The 15,308-nt window shown below is 42.5% G+C and overlaps 1 long non-coding RNA gene across 1 annotated transcript; it reads left to right on the plus strand.

The window, feature by feature from the left end:
* The first annotated feature begins 1,016 nt into the window (after positions 1-1,016).
* On the plus strand, positions 1,017-5,557 carry LOC145532040 (uncharacterized). The gene is made up of 2 exons (XR_014072931.1): positions 1,017-1,143; positions 3,047-5,557. It is a non-coding gene; the product is annotated as an uncharacterized LOC145532040 (long non-coding RNA).
* Positions 5,558-15,308: the final 9,751 nt, after the last annotated feature.

Below are 15,308 nucleotides of genomic sequence, written 5' to 3' on the forward strand. Positions count from 1 at the left end.
TTAAAAGCAGATTCATTTCAATCAAACATAAATATCACCACTTCCCTCCCTGAATCTAATGAAAGCATCAATCCGTGAACCTTCAGACAGGTCTCAACTTCTTCTTACGGCTCCTGTGGATCTTGGGAAGCCTTTCCTACCTGGTCCTGACTAGAGTTGTCTGTTACCAACTTGTGTCTTTGCTGTCAAGGCTGGAAGTGTCTGGATGTTAACTGAACAATGACTTCATTCTCATTGACATATCATTGGCTATAAAGTTGAGCACTTTGTGACTCATTTTGAGCTGTCCTTTGGAAAGCATGGCTGATCCTGACTCATCATAGGTTTTACTGTGCAGACCCTAGATTCAGAAAAGGACAGAGGGAGATGTTAACTAGGGTTTCAAGGAAAAGAAAAGTGTTCCAGGTGCAAATGAGCTTGGAGAACACAGTGTTAAACACAGTGACCCAGGTTCCTTTAGAACTTCTCAGAGCCTTAAATATGGTAATGAGCCCTTGGAATGCTAATGTTCAAATGAGCTACAACTTCAATTGACCCAGGCTGGACAAGAAGAGAGGCTTCTCAAATGAAGGAATTTCTGGGTGGTTTCTGACAACCTGATCTGTTTTGTCAGGGACAGAAGCAAAACTTAGAGGAAGCTCTCCCGAGTTTCAGTGCTGAGGAAGGGGTCAACATGGGGGAGTGGTGGTGATAATGAGGGGATATTGGACACTGAACATGGAGATCTATCCATTGATTCATTTTGACTGATATCCATCAATATCCTCATGTCCTGTATCTGGTTCGCTCTATCTCTGAAAAGAACTACTTTGACTTCTGATGAAGGCATGCCAGACCTTCTAATGACCTGGGGCGCTGGGGCTGCCGCCATGCCACCTGCCTCCGACACCACATAGATGTCTCAATCAGACCACCCACCATGTTGAATTGTGTTTACATCCCTCTTCTTCATTATGAGCCACTTGAGGGCATATTCTGCGACTTATTTTTCTCTTTCTTCCAACCCTCTATCACAGTGCCAGGCACACAACTGGAGTTGGTTATTGTCTCCTTGCTTGTTCTATCAAGCCACCCACTGGGACACTGTGTTTTGTGGGGAGGAAAGAGAGAGAAAGCCAGCAGGGAAGGAAGAAAGCTTGAGAGGTGAGTGTGTGTGTGTGTGTGTGTGTGTGTGTGTGCGCGCGCACGCATGCTCGGTTGCTTAGTCATGGCTGAGTCTTTGTGACCCCATGGACTATAGCCTACCAGGCTTCTCTGTTCACGGGATTTTCCCAGCAAGAGTACTGGAGTGAGTTGTCATTTTCTCCTCCAGGGCATCCTCCAGACCCAGGGCTTGAACCTTTGTCTCCTGCATTGGCAGGAGGATTCTTTACCGCTGAGCCACCTGGGAAGCCCCATAGAAATGCTTGTTGTTGTTCAGTCGCCAAGTCCTGTCCAACTCTTTGGGACCCTATGGACTGCAGCATGCCAGGCTTTCCATTGGAGGAGGGAATGGCAAACCACCCCAGTATACTTGCCGTTAGAACCCCATGAGCTGTATAAAAAGGCAAAAAGATAGAAATGCGTAGAGAATGCTTAATCCATTGTAGTTATTAATATGGCTGTTGGGCTCTGCCCACCATGTCTCCAGCACGGTCCAGCTCTGCTTTATCCTTTCCCTGGTCTCCCTGGCTGGAAACCATAGAACCATCTTCCCGTCCTTTATCCTAATGCTGCTCTCCTCTCCACTTGAGAAGCGAAGCAGCCAGTTAAATTCGCAGGGGCTGGAGGGAATCGGGAAAGGACTATAAGTCCCTGGGCCTGCACCACCATTTCTCTCCAGACTGTCACCACTAGAGAGCACAGCGCACGTAGGAAGAGGGTCTGCGGAGCCCTGGTGCTGGCCCAGCCCAGCCCTGCGCCACCCCACCCCCGCCTCTCCTGGCAACACCCCAGTGGGCAGCGGAGGTTTGGATGAGGCTCAGCCCTGCCCCAGACACTTTGCAATCTTGGGCCTAATTAAAACACCACAGACGGTTTGAACCTCGCATTAAAATTTGATGAGAAATTGATCAGCCAAGCAAACAGGAAATTTAGCCGTGAGTGAAGGTGATGTTTGCTCAAATGTGTAATGAGGCCCACAGGGAATATTTGTGGGGACCCCCATCATGTCTGAATCCACTCCTGCTCTGCAATTTCATCTTGCCCATGCGCTTCTCCCCTCGAAACCTACCAGGATGCTTCTGGAGGGAATGGGGAACCAGAAAAGTTTCAACTTGACTTTACAAATTTCCTTTGAAAGTCCCAAGTGAAAGTGAAAGTCACTCAGTCATGTCCAACTCTTTGCGACCCCACAGACTATACAGTCCATGGAATTCTCCAGGCCAGAATATCGGAGTGGGTAGCCTTTCCCTTCTCCAGGGGATCTTCCCAACCCAGGGATCAAACCCAGGTCTCCTGCATTGCATTGCAGGCTCATTCTTTACCAGCTGAGCCACAAGGGAAGCCCAAGAATACTGGAGTGGGTAGCCTATCCCTTCTCCAGGGGATCTTTCTGACCCAGGAATTGAACAAATGACTTCTGCATTGCAGGCAGATTCTTTACCAACTGAGATATCAGGGAAGCCCTAAAAGCCTTAGCAGTGTTTGGGAGCAATAGCTCAGGAAGAGCAGAGCTGGGTGGGTGTCCTGGCTTTGCCATTGGCCACTGGTGTCCGTGTTTTGTGATAATTGATTTCATAATTACTTGTTGACTACCTACTGTATGTCACCTCCACGCTAGACCCCGAAGATAGACAGGTATGTAAAATAAGTCATGGTTCCTGCCTCCAGGGATATGTAGTTGAGCAAGAGAGGCTCTGAACCCCAATTTCCTCATCTGTATAGTGGGGGTGGTGGTATTGTTTCATATCGGGTTGTTGGATAAATTTAAATGAGAAAACATGCACAGAACACAAAGGACAGAAACCTCATATATTAAGGATCAAATGAAGATTTTTCTACACCCTCCCTCCCCATAGCCTGCATGTCAAGTCTACTAAGACTTCTAACCTTTTCTCTTATTCAGTTTTCTGCAGGTGACATGACTTGATATTCACTTGCTGTGGGTGTAACTGAGGTTGAAGATAAAATCAGTCACACTACTGATCTCCTTATGGGAACTGGAATTGATTCAGAAGTTCTACTAGAAAGGTCAAAGAGAAGGAATTCTTTGGTCATCTGATGGAGAAAGTTTCTCCAAAGATTAGGCAAAATTTCTGGAAGCTTAACACTTTCCCTGGACATCCCCAAGATCCTTTCAGCAGGAGAAGAGAGGAGTCTGGAGTGATTTTCCTTCTATTCAGGCTGTCATGAGGACCCTTTGCCCTAAAGGGTGATGAAGTGCCCCCAGCTTTCCCGTCTTTTCTATCACCCCTGTCTCCATCCCAATGCCAACTATCAGGCATTCCTCACCCTCATTCCCACCTCAAAGCCCATCATCATCCGTTTCTGTTTCTGTCCTTATCACCACCCTTCACCATCCATTCCCTTCATTGCTGTCAACATTGTTAAGATCATCCCCATTATCTCTGTTGCAAAATAGCCCCGTCATTGGTTTGGCAGATGCAGCCAGGTTTTGTTGGCCTGTCTTTTATTCATGGCCTTATAAATTTATAAGACGGTTGTGTTCATGAAATTTCTGGGGTAATTTCCTTTGCTTGACTCCAAGATGTATGCTCCCCTACCTCAGATGTTTTAATGTTTCTAAGGTTGCTGGACCATCAAAAAAGCAAGAGAGTTCCAGAAAAATATCTATTTCTGCTTTATTGACTATGCCAAAGCCTTTGACTGTGTGGATCACAATAAACTGTGGAAAATTCTGAAATAGATGGGCATAGCAGACCACCTGACTTGCCTCTTGAGAAACCTGTATGCCAGTCAGGAAGCAGCAGTTAGAACTGGACATGGAACAACAGACTGGTTCCAAATAGGAAAAGGAGTACGTCAAGGCTGTATATTGTCACTCTGCTTATTTAACTTATATGCTGAGTACATCATGAGAAAAACGCTGGGCTGGATGAAGCACAAGCTGGAATCAAGATTGCCGGGAGAAATATCAATAATCGCAGATATGAAGATGACACCACCCTTATGGCAGAGGAACTAAAAAGCCTCTTGATGAAAGTGAAAGAGGAGAGTGAAAAAGTTGGCTTAAAGCTCAACATTCAGAAAACTAAGATCATAGCATCTGGTCCCATCACTTCATGGAAAATAGATGGGGAAACAGTGGAAACACTGTCAGACTTTATTTTTCTGGGCTCCAAAATCACTGCTGATGGTGATTGCAGCCATGAAATTAAAAGACGCTTACTCCTTGGAAGGAAAGTTATGACCAACCTAGGTAGCATATTAGAAAGCAGAGATATTACTTTGTCAACAAAGGTCCATCTAGTCAAGGCTATCGTTTTTCCAGTGGTCATGTATGGATGTGAGAGTTGGACTGTGAAGAAAGCTGAGCACCAAAGAATCGATGCTTTTGAACTGTGGTGTTGGAGAAGACTCTTGAGAGTCCCTTGGACTGCAAGGAGATCCAATCAATCCATCCTAAAGGCGATCAGTCCTGGGTGTTCATTGGAAGGACTGATGTTGAAGCTGAAACTCCAATACTTTGGCCACCTCATGCGAAGAGTTGACTCATTGGAAAAGACCCTGATGCTGGGAAGGATTGGGGGCAGGAGGAGAAGGGGACGACAGAGGATGAGATGGCTGGATGGCATCACCAACTCAATGGACATGAGTTTGTGTAAACTCCGGGAGTTGGTGATGGACAGGGAGGCCTGGCGTGCTGCGATTCATGGGGTCTCAAAGAGTCGGACATGACTGAGCGACTGAACAACAACGACAAAGTTAGAATGCATCCTATAAAAATATCAACAATTTTCAGTCACAGGTAGAAAAATGAGTTGTCACAGCGTTATCATTGTCTTAGCATTCTCTTAGAATAGCTCATTGGATTTTCAAAGATGGAAGACTCTAGGGGGAGTGATCAGTTCCTATGTCCTAGAAAACTCCTACTCAGATATATAGTATTTAACTAAGGCAATGAATGATTTCCAAGTGTAGCTATTCAAGTTATGTTGATATGGAATGCCATTAAGGCAAAAGTTTGAGTTTAACCAAATGGGAAGTGTAGACAAAACCTGGTTATTCTTCAGGTAATAATGACATCCCCTAAATTTCCTGGAACAACTGGGATTAGGAGCATAGAATTAGTGGAAGAGGGTGTAACCTTGGTGCTATGCATAACCGTTTGTGGCAGAAGGATTCATTCAGAAGACCCTTTAGGCACTGAACATGATTATCAAATTATCTTGTTACTCTGGATTGCATTTTTTTCAATGAATTTTATAAATGTTTATAACTGATCTCTTGGAAAGCTATAGATTTATGTATTTCTTTTATATCTCACTTTCTAGCTAAACTCTACTGTTAGTTTTTCAGAGTTTTCTATTACTTATTTTATGTATTCTAAATTTCTAATAATAACATTTGCAAATATTACCTGATTCCTTTTTGTCAATAAACGTTGGTTTCTGTTTCCTAGCTTATTGTGTTGGCAAGAAATTCCACCAGGATCAGTATATTCAGATTTTCTATTAATAATACTGAACCAATTCTTGTCATTTTAACATTGTAATTTTTCTAGAAAATTACCCTACAGTGTTTTTTTAAAGACCACTGGTTATATAGCTGTGCAGCATTTTGTCTGTTAATTTAAAAATCTCTCAGTTCTGCTCTCATAGCTTCTTTTTCATTCTTAAATTTGTGTAACGCAAATGTTACAGACTCATTGGGTATCAGATATCATAAGAAAAATCCATGCATTTTGGAATCTATGTACTTCCATCTGATAGGGGTTGATGTATCTATCCTCCTTATTTCTTGCTGCTAAGACCAAAGCCCGGTGGAATCTGAAATCCTATTAATTTTCTAATCCGATCTTTCAGGGGTAACCATAATGAACATAATATATGGGTAAATACAATTTTATTTTGACTCAGTTGGGATCATATTCCACATTGTTTAGTAACCTGTTTTGCTCAGTATGTTCTTTAATGACTTCCTAATACTCTACAATATGGACGAACCATATGCTATTTACTCACTTCCCTGTTGTTTTATAGTCAGGTTGTTCCATTTGTTTGCCATCTGAAGTCATTTTATGATGAACATTTTTGTAAATAAATATTTGTTCACATTTCCAGTTATTTCCTTAGGACGAAATCCTTAAGTGGGTATGAATAATTTCAGCATCCTTGATACGTATCACCAAATTACCCTTTAGGAATTTGAACTAATTTATACGCCTGCTGCAGTCTATGAGAATCTAATGTGCTCCAGTGTCACCAATATTGAGTTTTTTTTTCATTGAGTTTTCTTTCATCTTTGTAGACGTAATTGATTACAGATGAAATCACATTACTGTCTTTATTTATTTGGCTGTGCCAGGTCTTAGTTGCGGCACATGGGCTCTTTGATCTTCTTGTGGCATGTGGGGTCTTTTAGTTGTGTCAAGTCTGATCTAGTTCCTTGACCAAGGATTAAACCTGGGTCCTTGCTTTGGGAGCATGGAGTCTTAGCCACTGGGCCACCAGGGAAGTCCCACATTACTGTCTTAATTTTCTTTTCCCTTTAAAATTTTTTAAAATTTATTTCTGGCTGTGCTGGATCTATGTTGCTGCATGGGCTTTTCTTTAGTTGCAGTGTATGGTGGTTACTCTTTAGTTGTGGTATGCAGTCTTCTCGTATTGAGGAGCACAGGCTCTACGTGCATGGGCTTCAGGAGTTGCGACACGTTGGCTGAGTAGTTACAGCTCCTGGGCTCTAGAGCACCAGTTCAATAGTTGTGGTGCACAGGCTTAGTCACTCTGATGCGTGTGGGATCTTCCCGGATCAGGGATCGAGTCTATGTCTCCTGTACTGGCAAGTGGATTTTTTTTTTTTTTACCACTGAATCACCTGGGAAGCCCTTACTTTGATTTTCTTTGATTATGAGTAGGCTGAGCCTTTAAAATCTTCTTTATTTTCCACTCATAGTTCTCATAGGAACTTTCTCATCTGTCCTTGGACTCTGTTTCTGTATCTCATCGTTCGTCTTCTTATTGCTTTTAACTGTGCTCCAACTCTTAAGAAACTTAAGGGTACTAACTGTCACTTATATTGAAAACATTTTTCTCAACTTGCTGTTGCTTTTCAAATTTCTCTAGTTAGGTCTATCCATTTTTTTTTTAAGATTTTCTTATTTTCATTTATTCCTAGTGAATTCTTCAATCGGATAAATATAGATTTTAGTTTTCTCCAACAGATTGAATTTAGGGCTTTCTGGTGAGTTTGACACCAGAAAGCCCACACCAGGGCTCCTTACGTGTGTGGGTGCTCAATTGCTCAGTCATGTCTGACTCTTTGTGATCCTATGGACTGCAGCCTGCCAGGCTCCTCTGTCCATGGGATTCTCCAGGCAAGAATACTGGAGTGGGTTGCCATGCCCTCCTTCAGGGGATTTTCCTGACCCAGGGATCAAACCCTCATCTCTTCTGTTTCCTGCATTGGCAGGCGGGTTCTTTCCCACTAGCGCCACCTGGGAAGCTCACAGAGCTCCTCAACTACGTTCAATGAGAGAAGAGGGCTCCTTTGTTGGGAGAGGACATCCTCTTTGGATGAGATCAGAACTTAGGGAAGGAGGAAAACGGAGCAGTCATGGGGGATGGTTAACCGTTCAGCTTCTCCAGTCATCTGTCTCTATCTGGTGATCCTGGGATGGTGTGTGTCACATTCTGTCTTTCTGAGCTTATAGTTTCCTCAGTTTAAATGTTCACAGTAGCACTATTGACAATAGTCAAAACATGGAAGCAACCTAAATGCCCATCAATAGATGATGAATGGATAAAGATGTGGTATGTATATAATGGAATACTACTCAGTCATAAAAAGAATGAAATAATGCCATGATAGACCTAGAGATTGTCATACTAAGTGAGAAAGTAAAAGGCAAATATCATATGGTATCACTTATATGTGGAATCTAAAAAATGATACAAATGATCTTATTTACAAAACAGAAGTAGACTCACAGATGTAGAAAACAAACTTGTGATCACCAAATGGGAAAGAGGGGGAGGCGGGTAAGTTAGGATTTGGGGATTAATAGATACACGCTACTGTATAAAAAATAGATAAACAACAGGGACCTATTGTATAGTATGGGGAACTATATTGACTATCTTGTAATAACTTATAATGGAAAAGAACCTGAAAAAGTATACACACACACACACACACACACACACACACACACACACACACCCTGATTTGATCCCTGGGTTGGGAGGATCCCCTGGAGAAGGAAATGGCAACCCACTCCCACTCCAGTATTCTTGCCTAGGAAATCCCACGGACAGAAGAGCCTAGCCCACGGGGTCTCAAAGAGTCAGACACAACAGCAATTACACAGCAATATATATATGTGTGTATACACACACACACACACACACACACACACATACACACACATCTTAGACCTTCAAGACTGCATTGACCTCCTTACTGTAGTGTCCCTCTTCTTTTCAGGCATTTGTTCTCCAACTCATGGTTCTTCCCTGCCATCTGATTTTATTCCCATTCACCCTTATCCATTGTCCGTGTTTTTACATCCTTGAGCCTCAAGGAGAGTTGGAGTCTTGGTTCTGATTTTATTGAAGTGTGGGATCCTAATTCATATCCTCCTGAGACAAGAACTTGAATGTGGGCTCCTTTGTTTATCTGGATCATGATTCTGGAAACACAAGTGAGAGAGTATGGAAAGCAGGACAGGGAAGGAAGAAAAGTCAAATAAATGGCATGCTAATGAGTGTAAGGCGATAGCTGTGGGCTGCTGGGGCCCCATCCTGCTGGGAACCTGCTGAGACACTGTGGTGTGTACCTTAAAATCCTCCCACTGGATGGTGGGGGGCTCAGACATTTATCCACTAACTTTTATATTGCATTGGTTGGAGGAGGTACTTGGGAGCATTTGTGCTTGCAAGAGGTGAATGAATTCAAGGCGTGCTGGATAAAGTCCTGCGGCAGAAGACAAAAGAGACACAGGAGCAGACACGCAGGTGGGGAGGGCCAGTGTCCTGGAAATATCTCCAGCTGCCACTGTAGGTAACCCAGGTGGGACAACGGGACATGGGGCAGGGCATCAAGAGCATCTGCTAAAGAGGAGGCTCTTCATCCACTATGTAAATTAGTGAGTTCATCTCTGTGGGAAGCTGCCTAAATACTGCAACAGAAAACTGATGGAAGACCCCAGTATTGTATCAGTCCTTTAGTTCCAATAGGCTCTGCCTACTGCATCTTTTCCCTTTCTTATTACTTGTGTCAAAATCACTGTCAGAAATCATGTCAGAAATGAGTAGCTTTAAAAGCTCACACATATTCCATGCATGTCTCACACAATTCTTTTGTTTTCAGTATTATCAACTGTAATTATCATACTATACATTAGATCCTCAGACCATATTCACCTTATACCTGGAAGTCTGTACACTTTTTTCAGAGTCTCTCCATTTCTCCAGCTCCCCAGCTTCTGGCAACCATCATTCTGCTCTCTATTTCTGAGTTTGACTTTTTTTTTTTTTAGATTTCACATATAAGTGATACCACGCGGTATTCAACTTTCTCTGGTTTATTTGACTCAGCATAATGTCCCCTAGTTTCATCCATGTTGTCTCAAATGGCAAGATTTCCGTCTTTTTAAGGCTGAATATTTCAATATAGATGTATTGAGTCTATATCTATATGCATTAAAGGACTTTGATATCTATGTATCTATTACATTTTCTTTATCCATTCATCCATCCACAGACACTTAAGTTGTTTCTGTATCTTGACTATTATAAATAATGTTGCAATAAATATGGGAATGCAGATACCTCTTTAAGATAATGATTTTGTTACCTTTACATACATACTCAGAAATGAGATTGCTGGATCATAGGATAGTTCTAGGTCTATTCTTAATTTTTTAGGATCCTCTATACTGTTTTACATCTTGCTCAATTCTTTAATTTCTGCCAGATTAATATATTGCCATAAAAGCAGCTTCCAAATGTAATAGTAATCATAATAATAACTGTAAAATATAACAGGTAATTATATTGATTAAAAATTATTTTTAGTCATATATCAATATAAGAATACTTAATGATATCTGACTATCATTGCTATTATCTTTTCACATGTCTCTTACCAGCACCTAGGCTGTGGCTAATTGTCAGGATTAGATTAGCAGTTAGAAGTCTTTGGATAGACTAGAAAATTTTGCCTGAGAATTGGTGATGGTTGGGCACAGATGACTAATGTGAATAGGGTTTGGTTTTGTGCTCTCTATTACACATTAAGGGGCTTTGATAGGAACCGCACAACATGTTTTTGTCAGTGAGGAATTGCTTGACTTGCACTGGCATTTTTGGATAAGTGTTTTCCCATAGTCGACTTGCCTTTGCTTTTTCCTTTGCCAGTCTTTGCTGATTAGCCTCATGCAACAAGAAACTCTTGCATCACTGGAACATTCCAGAAGAGAGCATTCAGGATCATGACTTGGCTAATTGGTCCAACAATAGATGATTTTCCACAAGAATCCCTGCCATGGTTTTGCTCCCCTTCTCTGCAAAGATTTAAGAGGCCAGTGGTTTAGAGACTTTTCTAAGGCATTGTTACTTTGACAGGATATAACAGGGTAATTGACCAGCTTGCAGCTGGTATTATCATAAATAATTAAAACAAAGCTACATTTATCAGAACAAATGCACCAGTGTGTCTGTTTTGCTGAACCCCAGGTTCAAAGGGATTAGAAAGATTCAGAAATTAACCAAATTTGTCTTTAGACACTGCCCCTGAATGAGTGACTGAATATTGATCTATGTCCCAGAGGAAATGACGCTGTAAACAGCCGTGGTTTAATGGAACATGGTAGGGAAGTGGGGCAGCCAAACTGGGTTAGAATTCTAATCCTCTCTTTATAAATGTGCCTTCAAGTAAGCTTGTGCACTTGGGTTTCTGCATTGATGAGGTGAGGTAGTAATACTCATCCTTCAAGAGAGCTGTAAAGGTGAAATGAGATAACGTATGAGCAAACATTTTGTAAATTCAATAATGGTATGTAGATGTTACATGCTTTTGTTGTTAAATATGATCTATAGCCTACAACCTCCTCTCCTTCTTCCTGGTTTCTCTCTAAGGCAGGATTTCTCAACCTCAGCACTATTGACAGTTGGAGACAGATACTCTTTGCCGTGAAAGGTGTCCTGTGCACCGTAGGGATGTTCAGCAGCATCCCTAGTCTCTGCTAACTAGATTCCAGTAGCGTTGTCCTCATCATAACAGCTAAAAATTTCTCTAGACATTGCCATATGTCCCATGGAGGCCAACAATAGGTCTTGGTGGAGGACCACTACTCTGAGAGCAGAAGAATGGCTGAACAGTTCCTGGAAATTCTTTGGATCTTGCTTCTTTACTAGTTGATGGCATTTCTATATTAAAAATGACAGCAGTCATTCTTTGCAATTCTGTTTTATTCCATGCTGCTGGGTGGATGTATCAGTCAGTTCAGTGTAAGTTTCACAGTGGTAACAAACATTCCTCACAATCTCAGTAGCTTAAAATAGCAACTGTTTATTTTTGGCTCACCCTGAATGTACATTTCAAGTAAGATGTTGTTCTCTTCCACATTGTCTTCTACACTTTGGGATCCAGGCTGATAAAGAAACCATCATGGGATGATGGGACATTGTTAGTCTGTTGAGTCTTCTCTTCTTTCGCTCACATTTATGGCTCCCATGGGAACTTCATGGAGGAAGCCTTCTAAGGGTTTCAGGCACAAAGGCGGACTAATGTAATCTGCAATCTGCAGAGTGTCACAGCATGCTTGGATGAGAAGTCAGGCAGAAGGTTATTCATTTACGTGTATTAACATAATGACAGCCTCCCTGTCACCTGTGGGCCGATTCTGTCACTTAACTGATGGATACTGGTGGGTATGGAATCTCAGGGCATTTGGTTTGCCTTTGCTTTTCTAGGTAATCTTGAGTCATTTAGGGGCTGATTTTAGTCTTTTACAGAAGACAGTGGTTGGATGCAGCTTTAGTTGTTATAAAGTGTTGGCTGATAGAACTGTGAACAAGAGCTCAGTTTCTGGTTGTCAGAAAGACCAAGATTTGAAGCCTGGCTCTTCCATTTATTTGCTGTGTGGCTCTAGGTGAGTTACTTAGCCACTCTGTGCCCTTGTTTCTTCATCTGTGAAACACATCATAATAGTACTCCTCTTGTTAGGTGGGTACTATTTTTAAAGACCACATGAAATACATGAAAATGTAAAAGAGCACATTTCTAAGCATGTAGTAAACACTAAATAATTGCTATTTCTACTTTTTATAGTAGGTTCTATTTTCTCTTGATGCATCAAGTCCTTCCTTCATTCAATAAACTTTGTGGAGTGTCTTCCCTACCATGTGCTGATGTTAGAAAGAACCCTTAAAATAACAGTAACAACTGCATGATTAACATCACTTCTTGAGTGCCTGTCTCATATCAGGCATCATCCATTGGTCAACATCAATTACACACATTAAACAATAATCATTTACATACATTACATCATTTAATCCTTATCACAGCTGTGCTAGGTGGACTTCTTTCTTCCCACTTTATAGAAGAGAAAACTGAGACTCAGGGCAGATAATTAGCTGAGGGGAGGCAGGGTGTGCTCAGATATTTGGGGTGGAAGTAGAGAAGCCCAGTGCAGCCTGTCCTGGCTGTGTTATCTTAAGAAGAGGAATGAAGAGGGCCATCTCTGTGGGTACCAGGGGCTGATATTTTCTTTACGCTAGTTTAGCTGTTTAAGAAAATGAACAAGATATTTCCCCAAGTGACTCTCTAGGGAAGTGAGAAATTCCCAAAGGTCGATGGCCCGAAGTCTGTAGCTGGTCTGTAGAGTGTGACCTGATTCTTGACCCCAATCTCTTTCTGGGAAGGGGGAGGGCAGTTCTGAGGGACTAAGAAGTTCAGGAGCCACCACGAGAACAGCATCTTGTTCTACCTCTTCAATCAACCAGAGAACTGACAGGTGATTAACAAACTCCAGAGCCGGACTGATTCTTCTTGCCACCAAAACAGGAGCAGAAAAGTAAAAAATTCACTCAGTTGTCCACAGGGGACCACCCAATACAAACATAAAGCAAAGGTGCGTATTGTGCCCATTATGTGCTTTGCATCTCCCTGACCCAAGTTCCTGAGTATTCTCACTAACCCAATAACTCTAGAAACTAGATGCTATGGTGGACGAGAAAGCCAGGGCCTTCGGGCTCCGAGAGGTGAGATCACTTGCTGAGATCACACAGCTAGGTGAGCAGTGAAGCTAGTCTGTGCCCCTCTGGAGTCTGAGCTCTCACCCACCATGCATCAGAGGTGCTCTAGTGGTGGTCTGCGTTCTTTCCCCACTCCAGGTTCCACAGGCAGACACCGGCAGAGTCTTTGGAGGCCAAGCGACAAACCAGAGATGGCTGAGGGGCTTTGAGAAGGATGATGACCTTGATTCAGCTTTTCTGCTGCTGGTGGAGAGGTTGCTCGCTCTTAGCTTTGCCAAGAGCCAAAAAGACCACTGGGTTTCCAGTATTTCTACTTGTTTCAAGAGAGGTCCATCAGATTTTAAAAATGCCTTCTTAGTATATGACACTGTGGGTGAGTTCTTAGCTGACAAAGAGCCCCAATGCTGGATAAGGCCAGAGAGTCCCTGGGTGGCCAGTGCAGGCTGGGTTACAAGCAGAAGCCCTTCATCGCCAGGAATATTTCAGTTTGTCCTGCATGGTCTTCTTTCTCTGTTGAATCACTGACACCAAGCATTTTCATACTTCCCTGTGCACAAATCACCAGGATCTTGTTACACTGCAGATTTGAATTCAGCTGGTCTAGCCTGCTAACAAGCTCTCCAGTGATGCTGATGCTGAGACCATGTACTACACTTTGTATAGTGAGGTGTAGGCGAGCATTTCCATACTGGTTTTCACAGAACTGTGGTATTCAGTGAGATGTTGTTTTACCAAGCTAAATAAGTTTGGAGGATGTTAGGCTAAACAAAAGGGCTTCCCTGATAGCTCTGCTGGTAAAGAATCCACCTGTAATGCAGGAGACCTGGGTTCAACCCCTGGAAAAGGCTGCCCGTTACGGTATTCTGGCCTGGAGAATTCCATGGACTGTATAGTCCATGGGGTTGCAAAGAGTCAGACATGACTGAGCGACTTTCACATATCAGGCTAGACAAAGAACACATGTACACCCATGGCTGATTCATGTCAATGTATGGCAAAAACCACTACAATATTGTAAAGTAATTAGCCTCCAATTAAAATAAATTAATTAATTTTAAAAAAAGAAAAAAAACAAAGGCAAATGAGCTTCTTGGCTGCAGGACTTGTCAGAGCCTTTATTAGGTTAATATGCACCTTTCTCTCCAGACATGGATTTGCATATACATTTTCCCAACATTATTTTACCAGGAAACTCTCTTCAGCCACCCCTCTCCCAGGAGTACCCATCCATTAGCATTCTTTATAGCACAGTTTAGACATCATGGCTCCAGGCTTCCTCATCCTGGAAGCTTTTTTGCTCTCCACACCGAAGTATTTTCTTCTGTGCTTCCTCTTCTTCCAGTCTCTGCATATGTTTCCTTTCCGAGGCTGGAGACAATTCATTAAAGCAAATCTCCCGCTCCCTGCCTCCCTCTTCTGATACACCTTTCCACCTCCCAACACCCTGACTAAAAAACACCATCAATATTTCATAAACTCACAGTGACAAATTTATTTTAATGTGGTCCACTGAGAGCTGGAGATTGATTGGTCCCTCAGAAGCGTGACATGTTTCAAAGCAGGATATTCATGGCGTGTTTTAGTGCCTACATTAGTCAGAGAGGAGCAGAGCCCGGATTTATCATCGTTATGACTTTCTCAGTATCTATTCTCTGCTAGCCACTGGCAGCAACCCTCTGAATGCTCCGTATTGATTGGCTTTGTGGCTTTAAAACGTGCTGGCCGGGGAGGTGGGGGGCTTGGGCTGTCATCAAATGGAGCCTAGTTTGTTGGAATTTCTGCATATCGGTAGCCCATGTTTGGGTAAATCCAACTCGAATCCTATGGATCTTAACTCATGTGGACATTTGAGGGAGAGCATTGATCTCCCCAATTCCTGAACAGTTCTTGGGATTGGAAGAAGGGGGCTATTCTGTCAGCTCTCACCGTGCAATCCTGCTCTGC

The sequence above is a fragment of the Giraffa tippelskirchi genome, chromosome 13, assembly GCF_054371585.1.
Source record: "Giraffa tippelskirchi isolate mGirTip1 chromosome 13, T2T-mGirTip1v1.2.pri, whole genome shotgun sequence".
NCBI lineage: Eukaryota > Metazoa > Chordata > Mammalia > Artiodactyla > Giraffidae > Giraffa > Giraffa tippelskirchi.